This window comes from Pipistrellus hanaki (genome assembly GCF_964339955.1).
Source record: "Pipistrellus hanaki genome assembly, chromosome: X".
NCBI lineage: Eukaryota > Metazoa > Chordata > Mammalia > Chiroptera > Vespertilionidae > Pipistrellus > Pipistrellus hanaki.
Window position 1 is genome coordinate 71,195,648 of NC_140524.1, and position 16,927 is coordinate 71,212,574.

General features: G+C 41.4%; 1 long non-coding RNA gene across 1 annotated transcript; it reads right to left on the reverse strand.

Annotated features, from left to right (window-relative positions):
- Positions 1 to 1,747: 1,747 nt before the first annotated feature.
- On the reverse strand, positions 1,748 to 16,347 carry LOC311614716. The gene is made up of 3 exons (XR_014793702.1): positions 16,041 to 16,347; positions 4,213 to 4,338; positions 1,748 to 3,320 (listed from the first exon to the last, which is right to left on the reverse strand). It is a non-coding gene; the product is annotated as an uncharacterized lncRNA (long non-coding RNA).
- Between the last annotated feature and the right edge of the window lie 580 nt (positions 16,348 to 16,927).

Here is a 16,927-nt window from a genome sequence, read left to right on the forward strand (position 1 = left end):
TCCCACCTGGCAGGGCTTGACAGGGGACCTCAGGCCACAGCCCCATCCCAGACCCAGGCTGGGGGACCTCAGGCAGTGGACAACGCCCCAGCGCCAGGACAAGGGACCTGAGGCCGCACCCCCTATCCAGTGGGGCTTGATGGGGGTGGGGCCAGCCGGGTCTGGGTCTTGTGCAATTTCTAGGCCCATGTGGGTTGGCAGGGACTTGACTCTTGTTCCCATGGCATGCCCCAGACTGACAGGAGGAAGATTTTCATATACATTTTACTAATTTTCTTTCATCTGACACTTCTATTATAGAAAAAGGGCAAATAACAATATTAAAATATTTCCTCTAGCTGAAACCAGTTTGGCTCAGTGGATAGAGTGTCATCCTGCGGACTGAAAGATCCCGGGTTCGATTCTGGTCAAGGGCATGTACCTTGGTTGCTGGCACATCCCCAGTATGAGCAGGAAGCAGCTGATCCATGTTTCTCTCTCATCGATGTTTCTAAGTCTCTATCCCTCTCCCTTCCTCTCTGTAAAAAAATCAATGAAATATATTTTTTTAAAAATAAAATGAAATAAAATGGTGGCAGAGTAGCAGGATGCTGCACGGACATGCTCCCAGGAACAAGCTGGAATTACAACTGAAATACAGAAAGACTTCCTGATTAATCAATGAAAATTCACAGGAGAGAACCCTGATACCCAAGGACTAAAGGTGGAGACCGCATAGAGACTGGTAGCAGGGGCAGAGCTGCGAAAGGGCTGGCCAGGCACCCACAGATGGCAACTAAAGTCCTGGAGAGATATCTCATCTGTGCAGGGCGGGGGGGGAGGGGGGGGGGAGTGCTACTGAGAATTCTGGGACCTAATCCCAAAGCTGGGCTCCCCAGCAGAGAGCACCAAACTGATGAGGGTACCCAAATAACATCTAGCTGTGAAAAGCAGTAGGATGCTGTCTTCCAGGGAGTGGAAGCTGAAAGTTTGTGCACCCTTTTAAAGGGCTAACACACAAACATTCCCTGTGGAGCCACCCACCTTGTGCTCTGGCAGAGGGAAGGTGAAACGGATTGGAGCTGTGAGAGAACCCAAGACTGGGGACTTGGGGGATAGAGCACAGAAGGCAGACACCCCAAGTTTCCTGGGCCGAGTCATTTCCTCACACAGTAGAGGACATCTTTCCCACATAGACATCTGCCTTGCCTGGGGGGAAGAGAATCGACACATCCTATTGGAAAACACCTTGCCATGAGGCCACTTAGGATATTAAAAGTAACAATTAGCCCTAACCAGTTTGGTTCAGTGGATAGAGCATTGGCCTGTGGACTGAAAGGTCCCAGGTTCAATTCTGGTCAAGGGCATGTACCTTGGTTGCGGGCACATCCCCAGCGGAGGTGTGCAGGAGGCAGCTGATCGATGTTTCTCTCTCATCAATGATTTTATTGATTTTTTCCTCTGTAAAAAATCAATATATTTTAAAAAGTAACAATTAGCCTCCAGGCAGAAGCAACTGCCCCACCCTGTTGAAAAAACTCTCACCACACATAAGGACGATAGCCTGGGGGCAATTCAAATCAGAATCCTTCGGACTCGTTTGGCTCAATGGATAGAGCGTCGGCTTGGGGACTGAAAGGTCCCAGGTTCAATTCTGGTCAAGGGCATGTACCTTGGTTGCGGGCATATCCCCAGTGGGGGGTGTGCAAGAGGCAGCTGATCGATGACTCTCTCTCATCGATGTTTCTAACTCTCTATCTCTCTCCCTTCCTCTCTGTATAAAATCAATAAAATATATTTTTAAAAAAAATCAGAATCCTATTAGTCTGTAGACAGAGGTGGTCTCTGGAGGCTTTGAGTGTTTGCCTGATCCAATTAGCCAGAAACAGCCTTTAACACTGTCCTGCACTGGAGATTGAGAGGTATAGAGTGTCTATTTAAAACGGTGGTCAGCAAACTGCAGCTCTTCAGCCAAATGTGGCTCTTTGACCCCTTGAATGTGGCTCTTCCACAAAATACCATGGCCTGGGCTAGACTATTTTGAAGAAGTGGAATTAGAAGAAGTTTAAAAAATTTGACTCTCAAAAGAAATTTCAATCGTTGTACTGTTGATATTTGACTGTTGACTAATGAGTTTGCCAGCCACTGACCTAAAACATAGTCACAAACCCAAACAGACAACCAAAATGAGGAAACAAAGAAACAACCCCCAAATGAAAGAACTAGCAAATTCTTCAGTATAAGAGATAAATGAAGCAGAGATATGGAATTTATGTGAAACAGAGTTCATAGTAATGATGTTAAAAATGTTCAACAGTATGAAAAAAAGATATAGTAACTATGAAAAATTAATAGTCCGAGATAAAGAATGACATAACACAAATAAAGAATACATTGTGTGCTGTGACAGCACAGCCAAGGGTTCGGCAAGCCTGAGAGGGAGTGGCAAAGGATGTAGAAAAGACAAAGAGAATAAGGTGGGTCTAGGTAGATCTTCTGTGCCTGGCTGAGACCATAGGAAAGATACAGACTGCAAACTGAGATTTATTTTATAATCAGAGGTAAACAAGGTAATTTACAATGTTCTTGTGAGTTTCACTTGTTTTGGCAGCACTTGCTGCACCTCCCATAGCCCATTAACTACCCAGGAAGGATCTAGGGAGTGTCATAAGGTCAAGCTTAATTATGCTAAGAGGGCTGTGCCCTCTAAGCTGGGACTTGTTTGTGGCTTTGCCAACAGATCAGTCTGAGGCTTAACCCTTAGCTGCTCCCTACATCTCACCCCCCCCCTTTTTTTTTAAACTACCATAATGAAAGTAAAACTTAAACATTAAGGACAAAGCTCTGACTATTAATAACAAAACAATGCCAATGCAAAACCCAAACTACAGACATGTTAACATTTTAAAACTTAAACATCAAGAGCAAAACTCTGGCTATTAACAAAACAATGCCAATGAAACACAACAATAGAGAAATCAAACTACTGTAATACTTTTCTACTAAATGTAAATTTCTTTTGCTGATTTATTCAGAGTCCGCAGACTTGGCTGTGTAAGACTTTGCATAAGACTGGCAGCTAACCAATGCTCGCCTAGCCAGAAACATGATTGAGGGAGTAGCTTCCACTTCCTGCTTTTCTACCATCTGCTGGGCTTCAGTCGTTAACTACTTCAGCTGACCCCATGTTGGCACCTTGGTCTCTTGCATAGTCTTCGTCATCTTCTTTTTCCACTTTGCTGTCATTGGGGGCAACTCTCAGTCTTTTTAATGAAGGGCAAGTAGCTTCTCTGGGTGACGCACATAACACTCTGATACCAAAGTTGGCTGCTTTGCTCCCTCTGGAAAGATACAACACACAATCTCTTCCGCACATCATTACTGGATCTGGTCCAAACCATGCCCAGTTTGTGCATCTTTACACTGGGTTAACCTGGCAGAAACTATTGTACAGGAGGCCCAATGCCTTTAGGCCACTGTACAACTTTCTGCATTGTAATTCAAAAAAATGTAACACATAACATCCTTCTCCCCCTTTTTTCCCCTGAAGTATCTTCCCCAGCCTGCCTGGCCTCATGCAGAGTCCACTGTAGTAGAGACAAAGGCACTATTCTTTTTCTGCTTGTTTAGGGAGTAAAAGGAGAGGTTAATGAGCAACAGTAAGCTCTCCAAATGTTTGTATCAGACCCCCATAATTCCAAACATGCCAGCACTATTCCCTTTCTTCCTCCAATCCTCGCTCATATTTGGGAGGAAGTGCATTGTCTAGAGGGCTCACTCCCACAGGAGTTGTAGCCCCAGGTACTGGAAGAGGCAGTGGAGGCGCCAATGGTACAGGCAGAGTCGGAAGACTCTGGCAGCCTTCCCCCATCTGTCTTGATTCCCCTGCCACATTCATCCTCTCCCTTTCTGGAGTGGGCTTTAGGCAGTCCTGAATCAGGGAACACAGATCAAAAGTAGAGGCAGGCATTTCCTCTGGACCTTCAGCTATATAATGATCATGAAGTTGTTTTCCTACCTTCTCCCATGCCTCTGTATTTACCTTTCCTTTCTCAGAAAACCATGGGCAGGTTTTACTTACAAATCCAACAAATCAAAAGGCTGTTCATACCTCACAGAACAGCCCCATGCTTAGAATATAGCCTTAAGCATGGATTCACATACATTCTTCCCATGCGATCCTGAATTACCCATGTTTTACACCTAGTTATATCACTAAACTTTGCTCCTTACCTTCCTTTTTGCTTTCTGCATGTGCTTCACTGGAGCGCCTCTCACCTGACAACTGCAGTTCCCCTGAACTCAGGCTCGTGTTGGGCACCACGTATGTCATGCCAGCACAGCCAAGGGTTCGAGGAGCTTAAGAGGGAGTGGCAAAGGATGTAGAAAATACAGAAAAAGAGAATAAGATGGGTCTAGGTGGATCTTCTGTGCCTGGCTGAGACCATAGAAAAGATACAGACTGCAAACTGAGACTTTATTTTATAGTCAGAGGTAAACAAGGTAATTTACAATGTTCTTGTGAGTTTCACTTGTTTTGGCCGCACTTGCTGCACCTCCCACAGCCCATTAGCTACCCAGGAAGGATCTAGGGAGTGTCATAAGGTCAAGCTTAATTATACTAAGAGGGCTGTGCCCTCTAAGCTGGGACTTGTTTGTGACTTTGCCAACAGGTCAGTTCGAAGCTTAATCCTATAGCCGCTCCCTACAACATTGGAAGGAATATACAGCAGATTAGGGAAAGATGAGGATTGAGTCAGTGAAATAGAAGACAGAGTTGAAAATATCATTCAATTAGAGAACCAAAAAAACAAAAAAAGAAAAACAGGAGGACAGCTTAAGGGAGCTGTGGGACAATGTGAATTGCAACAATATTAGAACAGTAGGTGTTACAGAAGCGGCAAAAAGGGAGAAGGAATAGAGAAGGTGTTTGAAGAAATAATGGTAGAAAACTTCCCTAACCTGGTAAAGAAAAGAGATAAAAGTTCAGGAGGCACAGAGAACCCTAAACAAGAAGAAGCCAAACAAACCCTTGCCCAGACATATGGTAATTAAAATGTCAAAAATTAGCCGAAACCGGTTTAGCTCAGTGGTAGAGCGTCGGTCTGCGGACTGAAAGGTCCCGGGTTCGATTCTGGTCAAGGGCATGTACCTTGGTTACGGGCACATCCTCGGTAGGGGGTGTGCAAGAGGCAACTGGTCGATGTTTCTCTCTCATCGACGTTTCTATCTCTCTATCTCTCTCCCTTCCTCTCTGTAAAAAATCAATAAAATATATTTTTTAAAAAATGTCAAAAATTAAAGACAAAGAGAGAATTTTAAAGGCAACAAGAGGAAAGTGTTATCTACAATGGGCCTCCCATAAGGCTGACAACTGATTTCTCATCAGAAACTCTACAGGCTAGAAGGGAATGACATGAAATACTCAAGGTAATGGAAAGCAAGGATCTGAGACCAAGATTACTATATCCACTAAAGCTATCATTCAAAATAGACAGTCAAATAAAGAGCTTTGTGTGTGGACATGTGTGGTGTGTATGAGGGAGAGCTAGGGACAGTTAGATCCTGCAGGACTTCCAAACTGGGCAGTCTTAGATGGCGAAACACCGCTGCCACTGCAAACACTCCAGGGAAGACACCACTGGCACAGAGACCACGCCATCTTGAAGAACAGAACTGCTTGAGACTAGGATCCTAGCCTTGCCACTACCCAATCTCGTCTCAGTAGTGGGACCCTACAGCCACACGGGTAAAAGACCTGTGACCACAGCTGCAGACCCATGGACACCAAGACACCAGACACCCCGGCTGCAAATTTCTGTGAGTCACAGAGCCAATACCCCTCACCACCAGCCCCACAGCAATGGCATAGAAACTGCAAGACCCTCTCCACACAAATAGGCCTCCTGCTCACATACAGCAGCAGTGGCTCTACTTGAATTTGAGCCTGGGTGTGTGGACACGGGAAGTTTGTTTCCTGTGACCAGATCATGTGCTCATGCAGGGAGGCTGTGTTGAATTTGGGTGTGCGATCTTGGTGAGTTTGTTTCCTGCGACTAGACTCCAGGCCCATACAGGGAGGCTGCGCTGAATTTGAGCTTGGGCACATGAACTCAGGGAATTTGTTTCCTGCAACCAGACCCTGAATCCACACAGGAAGGCTGTGCTGAATTTGAGCCTGGGCGCACGAACTTGGGGAGTTTGTTTCCTGTGACCAGACCTGGTGCCCACACAGAGAAGTTGTGCTGAATTTGAGCCCGGGTGAATGAATTTGGGGAGTTTGTGTCCCGCAATCAGACTCCATGCCCACACAGGAGGGCTGTGCTGAATTTGAGTCTGGGTGCACAGACACGGGGAGTTTGTTTCCTGCAGTGCACAACGCAGGCCCAGGCCCATGCCCACACAGGGTGGCATTGCCACCTGAATTTGACTCAGGGCAAGTGCACACAGAAGGCTGTTTTCCACAGGGCAGGAGTGGATCTCCTGCCGACACAGTGCAACTGTGAATCCTGGTCCCCAAGCGGACCAGGGACCCTGATTCCCAGTTCATTTATACTAAGAACCAGTGACTCCAATCCTTGGTGCATGCATACATAGGGACCCTGATTCTCGGTGTGAGGCCGAAACAAGCAACAAAAACTCTGATACTCAATCCTCTGCATGGACACAGGTCTCTGACTCATGACACGCTCTAGGGGACCCTGGTTTTCAGCACACGCCAGTGGAGTCTCTGTTTTAGCATGGTGAGACAGGGTCCCTGATTCTAGGTGTGCACAGGAGGCCACACTAAGTGCCTGTGACTCTGATCCTGGGTGAGCGTGGCTCCCACTAACCCATGGCAGCCACACATCTTGGTGTCGGAGCTCTTCAGTGAAACTCAGGGGTGTGAAGCTCCCACTGCACATGTCCCAGACCCCTGCAACTCGACATTTGAACCTATTGTTGACAGTCAGAATGGGAAGACAATGAAACAATCCCAAGAGAAAATAAAATGAGGAATCGACAAGAAAAGAAATAAGTGAAATGGAAGCACGCAACATGACAGAAAAAAAATTCAGAGTAATGGTCATACAGTTCATACACCAGATGGACAAGAAAATCAACAACCTATGAGAAAATCAGGAAGTAGTCTAAAGTGATATAGCTATAATAAAAAACACCATGGAAAGTTTCAACAGTAGACTAGAAGAAGCAGATGACTGAATTAGTGAGTTAGAATATAAGGCACAGAAACAAGCCCAATCTGAACAGCAACTGGAGAAAAGAAATTAAAAATCAGGAGAAGAGACTAAGGGAGCTCCGGGACAACAGAAAGTGAAGTAACATGCATGTAATAGGGCTGCCAGAAGGACAAGAAGGGCAGCAAGGATTAGAAAATCTATTATTTGAAGAAATAATGTAAAAAAAACTTTCCTGATATGGGGAAGAAAAAAGTTACACAAGTATAGAGAATCCCAAGCAAGATGAATCCCAAAAAGACCCACACCAGGGCATGTCATAATTACAATGGCAAATGTTAACAAAGAGAGAATCTTAAAGGCTGCAAGAGAGAGAGAGAGAGTTAACTACAAAGGAGCCTCCATCAGATTATCAAATGATTTCTCAACAGAAACACACTAAGCTAGAAGGAAATGGAAGGAGGTGCACAAAGTGATGCAAAGTCAAGGACTGAATCCAAGAATACTCTATCCAGCAAGACTATAAATCAAAATAAAGCGGAAATTAGGAGCTTCACAGACAAAAAAAAAAAAAAAAAAAAAAAAAGGCTAAGGGAATTTATCACTACCAAGCCAGCAATGCAAGAAATGCTAAAGGGAATGCTGTAGAAAGAATAAATAGAAAGGGAGGAAGGAAAACAGGCATAAAATACAGAAGTGGCTACAAGCAAGTATCTATCAGTAATAACATTAAACATAAATGGATTAAGTGCTCCAATCAAAAGACATCGAGTGAATGAATGGATAAGAAAGCATGACCCATATATATATGCTGTCTACAGGAGACCCATCTAAGAACAAGGGACTCACACAGACTGAAAGTAAAGGGATGAAAAAATATTTATCAGGCAAATGGAAATGAAAAAAAAAAATAGCTGGGGTAGCAATACTTGTATCTGACAAAATAAACCTCAAAATGAAGACCATAACAAGAGACAAGAAAGGCCACTTCATAATTCTAAAGGGAACGATACAACAAGAGGATATAACTCTGGTAAACATTTATGCACCCAATGTAGGAACACCCAAATATATATATATAAAAAAACTTCTGGAAGATATTATGGGTGAGATTGACAGCAACACAAACATAGCAGGAGACTTTAATACCCCATTAACATCACTGGATAAATCCTCTAGATACAAAATTAGCAAAGAAACATCAATCCTACATGACTCACTAGATCAGATGGACTTAATCAACATCTTTAGAACATTCCACCCCAAAGCTACAGAATATATGTTCTTCTCTAGTGCCTATGGGACATTTTCAAAGACAGATCACATACTGGGACACAGTAAAAATCTCTCCAAATTCAAGAGGATTGAAATCATGTCAAGCATCTTCTCATATCACAATGGCATAAATTAGAAATCAACTACAGTAAAAATGATCGCAAAAATTCAAACACTTGGAGGCTGAATAGCATACTATTAAACAATGAGTGGGTTACCAAAGAGATCAAAGAAGAACTAAAACACATCCTGGAAAAAAACGAATGAGAACACAAAAATCCAAAATCTTTGAGACACAATGAAAGCAGTCCTGAGAGGGAAGTTCATAGCATTACAGGCCTACTTAAAAAACAAAACAAAACAAAACAAAAAACAAAAAAACATGAAAAACTGATAATAAACTATCTAACTCTGAAACTTGAAGAATTAGAGAGCAACAAGAAAAGCCCAGAGTGAGCAGAAGGAAGGAAATACTAAAGATCAGAGTGGAAATAAATTACATAGAAATAAAACAAACAAACAAACAAACAAAAAACATACAAAAGATTAATAAAACCAAGAGCTGGTTCTTTGAAAGGATAAACAAGATTGATGAGCCTCTAGCCATGCTCACCACGAAGCAAAGAGAGAAGACCCAAATAAAAAAAAAATCAGAAAGGCAAAAAAGCATTTGAGAAAACCCAATACTTTTTCTAGATAAAAACTCATAGCCAAGTGGGAATAGAAGGATTATACCTCAACATAATAACAGCCTTATATGACAAACCTACAGCTGATATCATACTCAATGGGCATAAACTAAATTCATTTCCCCTAAGAACAGGAACAAGACAGAGATGCCCAATTTCACCACTGCTGTTCAATATAGTACTGTAAGTGCTAGTCATAGCAATCAGAAAAGAAGAAGAAATAAAAGACATCCAAATTGGAAAAGAAGAAGTAAAACTGTCCTTAATCACAGATGACATGATATTGTACATAGAAAACCCCAAAGACTCCATCAAAAACTACTAGACTTATTAAATGAATTTAACAATGTAGCAGGATACAAAATTAACACCCAGAAGTATATGGCTTTTCTATAAACCAATAATGAGCTCACAGAAAGAGAAATTTAAAAAAATATATATTTTATTGATATTTTACAGAGAGGAAGAAGGGAGAGAGATAGAGAGCTAGAAACGTTGATGAGAGAGAAACATAGACCAGCTGCCTATTGCACACCCCCTACCAGGGATGTGCCCGCAACCAATGTACATGCCCTTGACCGGAGTCGAACCTGGGACCTTTCCGTCCTCAGACCGACGCTCTACCACTGAGCCAAACTGGTTTCGGTGACAGAAAGAGAAATTTAAAAAGCAATCCCATTTACCATTGCAACAAAAAATTAATATACCTAGGAATAAACTTAACCAAGGAGATAAAGGACCTGTACTCAGAAAATTTCAGAACGCTAAAAAAAAGAGATAGAGGAAGACATGGAACAAATGGAAGAATATACCATGTTCATGGATTGGTAGAATCAACATCATTAAAATGTCCATACTACCCAAAGCAATCTATACATTTAATGCCATCTCCATTAAAATACCAATGGGATACTTCAAAGACCTAGAACAAATTCTCCAAAAATTTATCTGGAATACAAAAAGACCCCGAATAACTGCAGCAATCTTGAAAAAGACCAATGTTGGAGGGATCACAATACCAGATATCAAGCTATACTACAAAGCCATTGTTCACAAAATAGCCTGGTACTGGCACAAGAACAGACATATAGACCAGTGGACCAGAACAGAGAACCAAGAAATTGACACAAGCCATTATGCTCAATAATATTTGACAAAGGAGGCAAGACCATATGATGGAGTTAAGACAGTCTCTTCAATAAATGGTTTTGGGAAAACTGGACAGATACTTGAAAAAGAAATGATACTAGACCACCAACTGATAACATAAACAAAAATAAATTCAAAATAGATAAAGGACTTAAACATGAGATGGGAAACCATAAAAATCTTAGAAGAAGCCACAGGCAGCAAAATAGCAGATATTTGTTGTAGCAATATATTTAATGATACAGCTCCTAGGGTAATGGAAACTAAGGAGAAAATAAACAAATGGGACTACATCAAAATAAAAAGCTTCAGCACAGCAAAAGAAGCCATCAACAAAATAAGAAAGCCCACTGCATGGGAGAACATATTTGTGAATGTTATCTCCAATAAGGGTTTAATCTCCAACATTTACAGGGAACTCATACAACTTAACAAAAGGAAAATAAACCCAATAAAAATGGGCAAATGACCTAAATAGACACTTTTCAAAAGAGGACATTTAGAAAACCAAGAGACATATGAAAACATGCTCAAAGTCACTAATCATCTGAGAAATGCAAATGAAAATAACAGTGAGGTACCACTCACACCTGTCAGAATAGCTGTCATCAACAAGTCAACAAATGACAAGTGCTGGCAAGGACTCGGAGAAAAAGGAACCCTCACGCACTGCTGGTGGGAATGCAGACTGTTGCAGCCACTGTGGAAAACAGTATGGAGTTTCCTCAAAAAACTAAAAATGGAACTCCCATTTGACCCAGTAATTTCACTTCTAGGAATATATCCCAAGAAAACAGAAACACTAATCAGAAAGGATATATACACCCCTATGTTCATAGCAGCACAATTTACAATAGCTAAGATTCAGAAACAGTCTAAATGCCCATCAGCATATGAGTGGATTAGAAAACAGTGGTACATCTATGCAACAGCATGGATGGAACTGGAGAACATTATGCTAAGTGAAATAAGTCAGTCAGTGAGAGAAAAATACCATATGATCTCACTCATTTATGGATAATAAAAAACATTATAAACTGATGAACAAAAGTAGATACAGAGGCAGAAAAGCATCAAACAGACGTCAAACTACAGTGGAAAGGCTAGGGAGGGTTGAGAGGTGGGGGCGAGGTAAGAGATCAACCAAAGGACTTGTATGCATGCATATAAGCATAACCATGGACACAAGACACTTTGAGGGGGGTGAGGGCTTGTGCTGGGGAATAGGGGAGGCTGGGGGAAGGTCAATTGGGGGGAAAAAGGAGACATATTTACTACTATTAGTAATACTTTAAACAATAAAAAAATCCCTGGCTGGTTTGACTCAGTGGATAGAGCATCAGCCTTTGGCCTGGAGGGTCCCAGGTTTGATTCCAGTCAAGGGCACATGCCTGGGTTGTGGGCTCGCTCTCTAGTAGGGGGTGTGCAGAAGGCAGCCAATCAATGATTCTCTCTCATCATTGATATTTCTATCTCTCCATCTCCCTTCCTCTCTGAAATCAATAAAAATATATTAAAAAATAAAATAAGAGACAGAAGTTGAGAGGAATCCAAGATGGCTGCCCAGGTAAAAACCTAGCTGCAGCCACATACAACAATTTCAATAAAATACAACTAAAATATAAAATGGACATTACCCAGAACTACAGGAAAGTCGACTGACTGGAAATTCTACAATGAGAAGCAAGGAGAAAACCAGAAGGAAGAGCAGAGGAGCTGTAAAAGCCTAAGGGTATGGACACGCGGTGCGTGGAGAGGACGGAGCCGGAGAGGAGGGAGGCTGAGTGCCTGGCGGGCATTCCCTAGCAGGAAGGAGGTAAAAGCTCCAACTGTGTTGGGCCCCAGTTCTGACTGCTCTGAGCCCCAGTTCTAGGCCAGACCCCGCGGACCCAGGCTCATCCATAGGGAGCTGGGCTGTAAGGCGGAACCCCAGGGGAGCGTGAAAGGAGGTCCCGGCGACATGCACATTGCGCGCAGAGAAGGGACGGTTGGCTGTGCTGCGGGATTGCCCTGGCGGGAAGGAGACAGGGGCTCCAGATTGCTCTGAACGCCACCTCCAACTCCACTTCCAACTGAACTGAACCCCAGTTCTGGGCTCATTGGGGGAAAGCCTAGACTGTTTGGTAGCAGGCGAAAATCGAGGGCACCTTTCTCTCAGAGGCACTTGCAGCGAGTACTGAAGGACCCTGAGACCCAGGAGCCGCATAGGGCAGGGCTGATGGAAGCCAAGGCTGTAGGCTCCACCCTGAAACTCCGCCCCATCTGTAGCTGCGAAATGCGACAACGAAATAGATCACAAACGAAAGAAATGGAGGACAAAAAGCAACTGGATATAGAGTTCAAATCTACGCTTATAAGGTTTTACAAGAATTTCCTAGAAAAGATCGATAAGACCTATGAGGATATGAAAAGAGATCAACTAGAATTAATAAGGAATCAACAAGAAATGATAAGGGATCAACAAGAAATGATGAGGGATCAACAAGAAATGATAAGGGATCAACAAGAAATAAAGAATACATTGTCTGAAATAAAAAATATTATACAGAGTCCTAAAAACAGAATGGAAGATCGCAAGAATCAAGTCAAGATTTGGAACATAAAGAGCCAGAAGACACTCCTCCACAGAAACTAGAAGGAAAGAGAATCCAGAAAATTGAAGATAATGTAAGAAACCTCTGGGACAACCTCAAGCGAACCAACATCAGAATTATGGGGGTCCCAGAAGATGAGAGAGAGTAAGATATCAAAAACATACTGAAAGAAATAGTGACAGAAAACTTCCCCCACCTGGTGAAAGAATTAGACTTACAAGTCCAGGAAGCACACAGAACTCCAAACAAAAGGAACCCAAAGAGGACCACACCAAGACAAATCATAATTAAAATTCCAAGAGCAAAAGACAAAGAGAGAATATTAAAAGCAGCAAGAGCAAAGAAGGTAGTTCCCTATAAAGGAGCACCTATACGATTGTCAGCTGATTTCTCAACAGAAACCATGCAGGCCAGTCGGGAATGGCAAGAAATATTCAAGGTGATGAATAGTAAGAACCTACAGCCAAAGATAATCTATCCAGCAAAGCTATCACTCAGAATCAAAGGTCAGATAAAGAGTTTCACTAATAAAAAAAAAGCTAAAGGAGTTCATCAACACCAAACCAGAATTATATGAATTACTGAAGGGGGTTCTTTCAGAAGAGAAAGTAAATAAAGATAAAAATTATGAACAACAAATATATAACTTATCAACAAGCGAATCTAAAACCAAGGAAATTAAAAAAAAAAATCTGATGAACAATATTAACTGTTGAATATAATAGAATCAGAGGTATGGAAGGGGAGTGAACTGATGATTCTTGGGGAAAAGGGGAGAGGGAGATGTGGGAAGAGACTGAACATAAACTGTGCACCTATGGATGAGGACAATGGGGAGTGGGGAAAGGGCAGAGGGTGGGGTGGGAACCTGGTGGAGGAGAGCAATGGTGGGGGGGGGGGAGGAACATTTGTAATAATATGAACAATAAAAATTTATTTAAAAAAATAAAAATAAAAAATAAAATAAAAGCATCATGCTAAGCAAAATAAGCCAGTTGGAGAAAGATAAATATGGTATGATCTCACTCATTTCTGGAAAAAAAAGAACAATATAAACTAATGAACAAAAATAGAGCCAGAGGGGGAAAACATATACTAGAATATAATAGAAGTAATCCTGTTATTTTCAGATTTTTAATATTTCCTACAACTTTTGTGATATCATACTATGTTAGTACAGTTTTGATAATATTATTATACTTAAAATTCTTTTATTCTTGAAATATTAATGTTTATTGCATGTGATTATTATATGTAAGATATTTTTTCTTGAATAATTGGTGTTTATTTCACGTAACATTATCATATTTTAAATCTTTTTTCTTGAGATATTAATGTGTATTGTATGTAACATTATTATACTTAAAATCATTTTTCTTGAAATAAAAAAATGAAAAAAAATATTGGTCAAAGTAGATTTCAGAGTAAAGGTAACACTAATAAATAAAAAGGTGATATAATGATAAAGAGGTGAATTAATGAGGAGAATGTAATATTTCTAATTGTGCACCTAATAAAAGAGCTCCAAAATACATGACTCAAAAACTGATAAACTACACGGAGAAATAGACAAATCCACAATGCTTGTCAGAGATTTCAATAATTGATAGAACAAGTAGGTATAAAATCAGCAAGATATAGTAGAAGTGAACAACACTATTAACCAAATTGACCTGGTTTACATTTATAGAACATTCTACCCAGTAATAGCAAAATACACATTCTTTTCAAGTAAATACAGGGTATTTACCAGGATAAATATTCTAGGCCACAAAACAAGTCTCAATGAATTCAAAAGGATTTAAGTCAAACAATATATGTATATTCTCTGAAAACATGGAATTAAACCACATATCAATAACAGAAAGTAGGCTGGACCAATGGTAGCGGGTTATCAGAAAAAGAGAAACAGAAAGTTCTCTGGGAAATCCTCAATTACTTGAAAACTGAATAATCCACTTTTAGATATCACATGGGTCAAAAAAATAAGTGAAAAGGGTAATTAGCAAATATTTTGAACTGAATGAAAACGAAAGCACAAATTTATGGCATTCTGCTAAAGCATTAGTTAGCAGGTAATTTTCAAGCACTAAACAGCTATATTATTAAATCAGCAGAAAGGTCTCAAAACAATGAAGAAGAACAAGTAAAACTTGAAGTCTAAGAAGAAAAAATAATGAAGAACAAAGTGGCTATCAGTGAAATAGGAAAAAAATAGAGAAGGTGAACAAAACCTGATTCTTGTACACTAAGGTTCATTGCAGCATTATTCATAATAGTCAAAAGTTAGAAACAATTCAAATGTCCATGAATAGATGAATGGTAGCCAGAAAAGTCAAATTCATCAAGGCAGAAAGTAGATTAAAGATTGGTTTCCAAGAGTCATGGGAAGGAGTGAATGAGTTATTGCTTAATGGGTACAGAATTTCTTTTGGGTTAATGAAAAAGTTTTAGAAATAGACAGTGGTGATGGTTCCACAATATTGTGAGTGTACTTAATGCCACTGAAATTTACACTTAAAAACAGCAAACTTTGTTATATTATTTACCACAGTTAAAAAATAATATAACATACCAAAAACCATTGAATTGTACAATTTATTTTTTAATTAAAAATATATGTTTTATTTCAGAGAGGGAGAGAGAGAGAGAAACATCAATGATGAGAGAAAACCATTGATTGGCATCCTCCTGCAAGCCCCACAGGAATTGAGCCCATAAACCAGGGCATGTGCCTTGACCGGAAACTGACCGTGACCTCCTGGTTCATAGGTCGATATTCAACCACTGAGTCATGCTGGCTGGGTTAATGGGCTGACTTGTATTGTACAATTTAAATGGTGGAGGTGTATGGTATGTGAATTTATATCTCAATAAAGCTATTATTAAAAGTGCAAACTGGCCCTGGCTGAATTGGTTAAGTGTCTTCCCATGCACAAAGGTTAGGTTCAATTCTGGTCAGGGTACATGCCCAGGTTGTGGGCTCGATCCCCCAGTAGGGGGCGTGCAGGAGGCAGCTGATCCACATTTCTTTTTCAGTCTTCCATTCTGTCTCCAAAAGATCAATAAAATATATATATTTTTAAAGTGCGTACTGTATGGTTTCATTTATAGAAAACTCTAGAAAATGCAAACTAATATATGGTGCAGAGAGCAACCCTAATAAGTTCATTTACCTCATTTTCTTTTATCGCCTCCATTTTTTCTTTTCTCAGTTCCCTGATTGCCTCTTTATGTTAACTTTGATCTTGAGGAAAAACAGGGGCTTGCAGAGGAAGGGGTGAACTCACTTTGCCAAGGGGAAGTGAGACCAAGGGACCCCCAAACCAAGAAACTGGTCCTGGGGTCAGGATCTAAGTAATCCTCGATTACCCGGAGGTGTAGTTTAGGATCTTGTGACTTGTAGGCGGCGAGGATGGCCCCAGGACTCCATTTCCCAGGAGGCCTCCGATGACGGGATGGGACTTGGTCGCTAGGCTATCCCAATGTGGCGCTGTGTCTGCTTCCGGGTCGGGCGAGAGATGCTGGGAGGCTCTGCTGGCAGTGGCGGTTAAACCGCGCAGTACAAGGAGTGCTTTGCTGGGTAATCTGACAACCCCCAGGCGATGCCCACCTTCGCTGTTTTCTCGAGTTTCCTTGTTCCTGGGTCCTTAGTATATGAGCCACTCATTGGATGAAAGGAATCTGAGGGTGGCATGGGCTGTATGTGTAACCGAGGAGGGTGAGCCAGCTGTATTTGTGCATCCAATGTAGGGCACCCCTCTGTCCCAAGCTCGAGTCCAGATGAAGTCCCAGAACTCACCACCGTGGGAGAGAGGGATGTGAGGGATGTGCCCAGCCGGCTTGTGGTGGCTACTGATGGGTTCCTGGGATTGTCTCTTTTGAAGTTGCCAGGTGCTGGTTAGTCACTCCTGGCTCCCTGTTGGGGAGTGTTCACGGCTTCCTTAGGCCCCAGCTGTCTGAAGTTTTCTTTGCACCTGAACCAAGAAATCTGTTTTCAATGTGAAAAAATTCCCCCGATTTATAAAATAACTAAGTTGCAGAAAGTAGTAAATAAAAATGG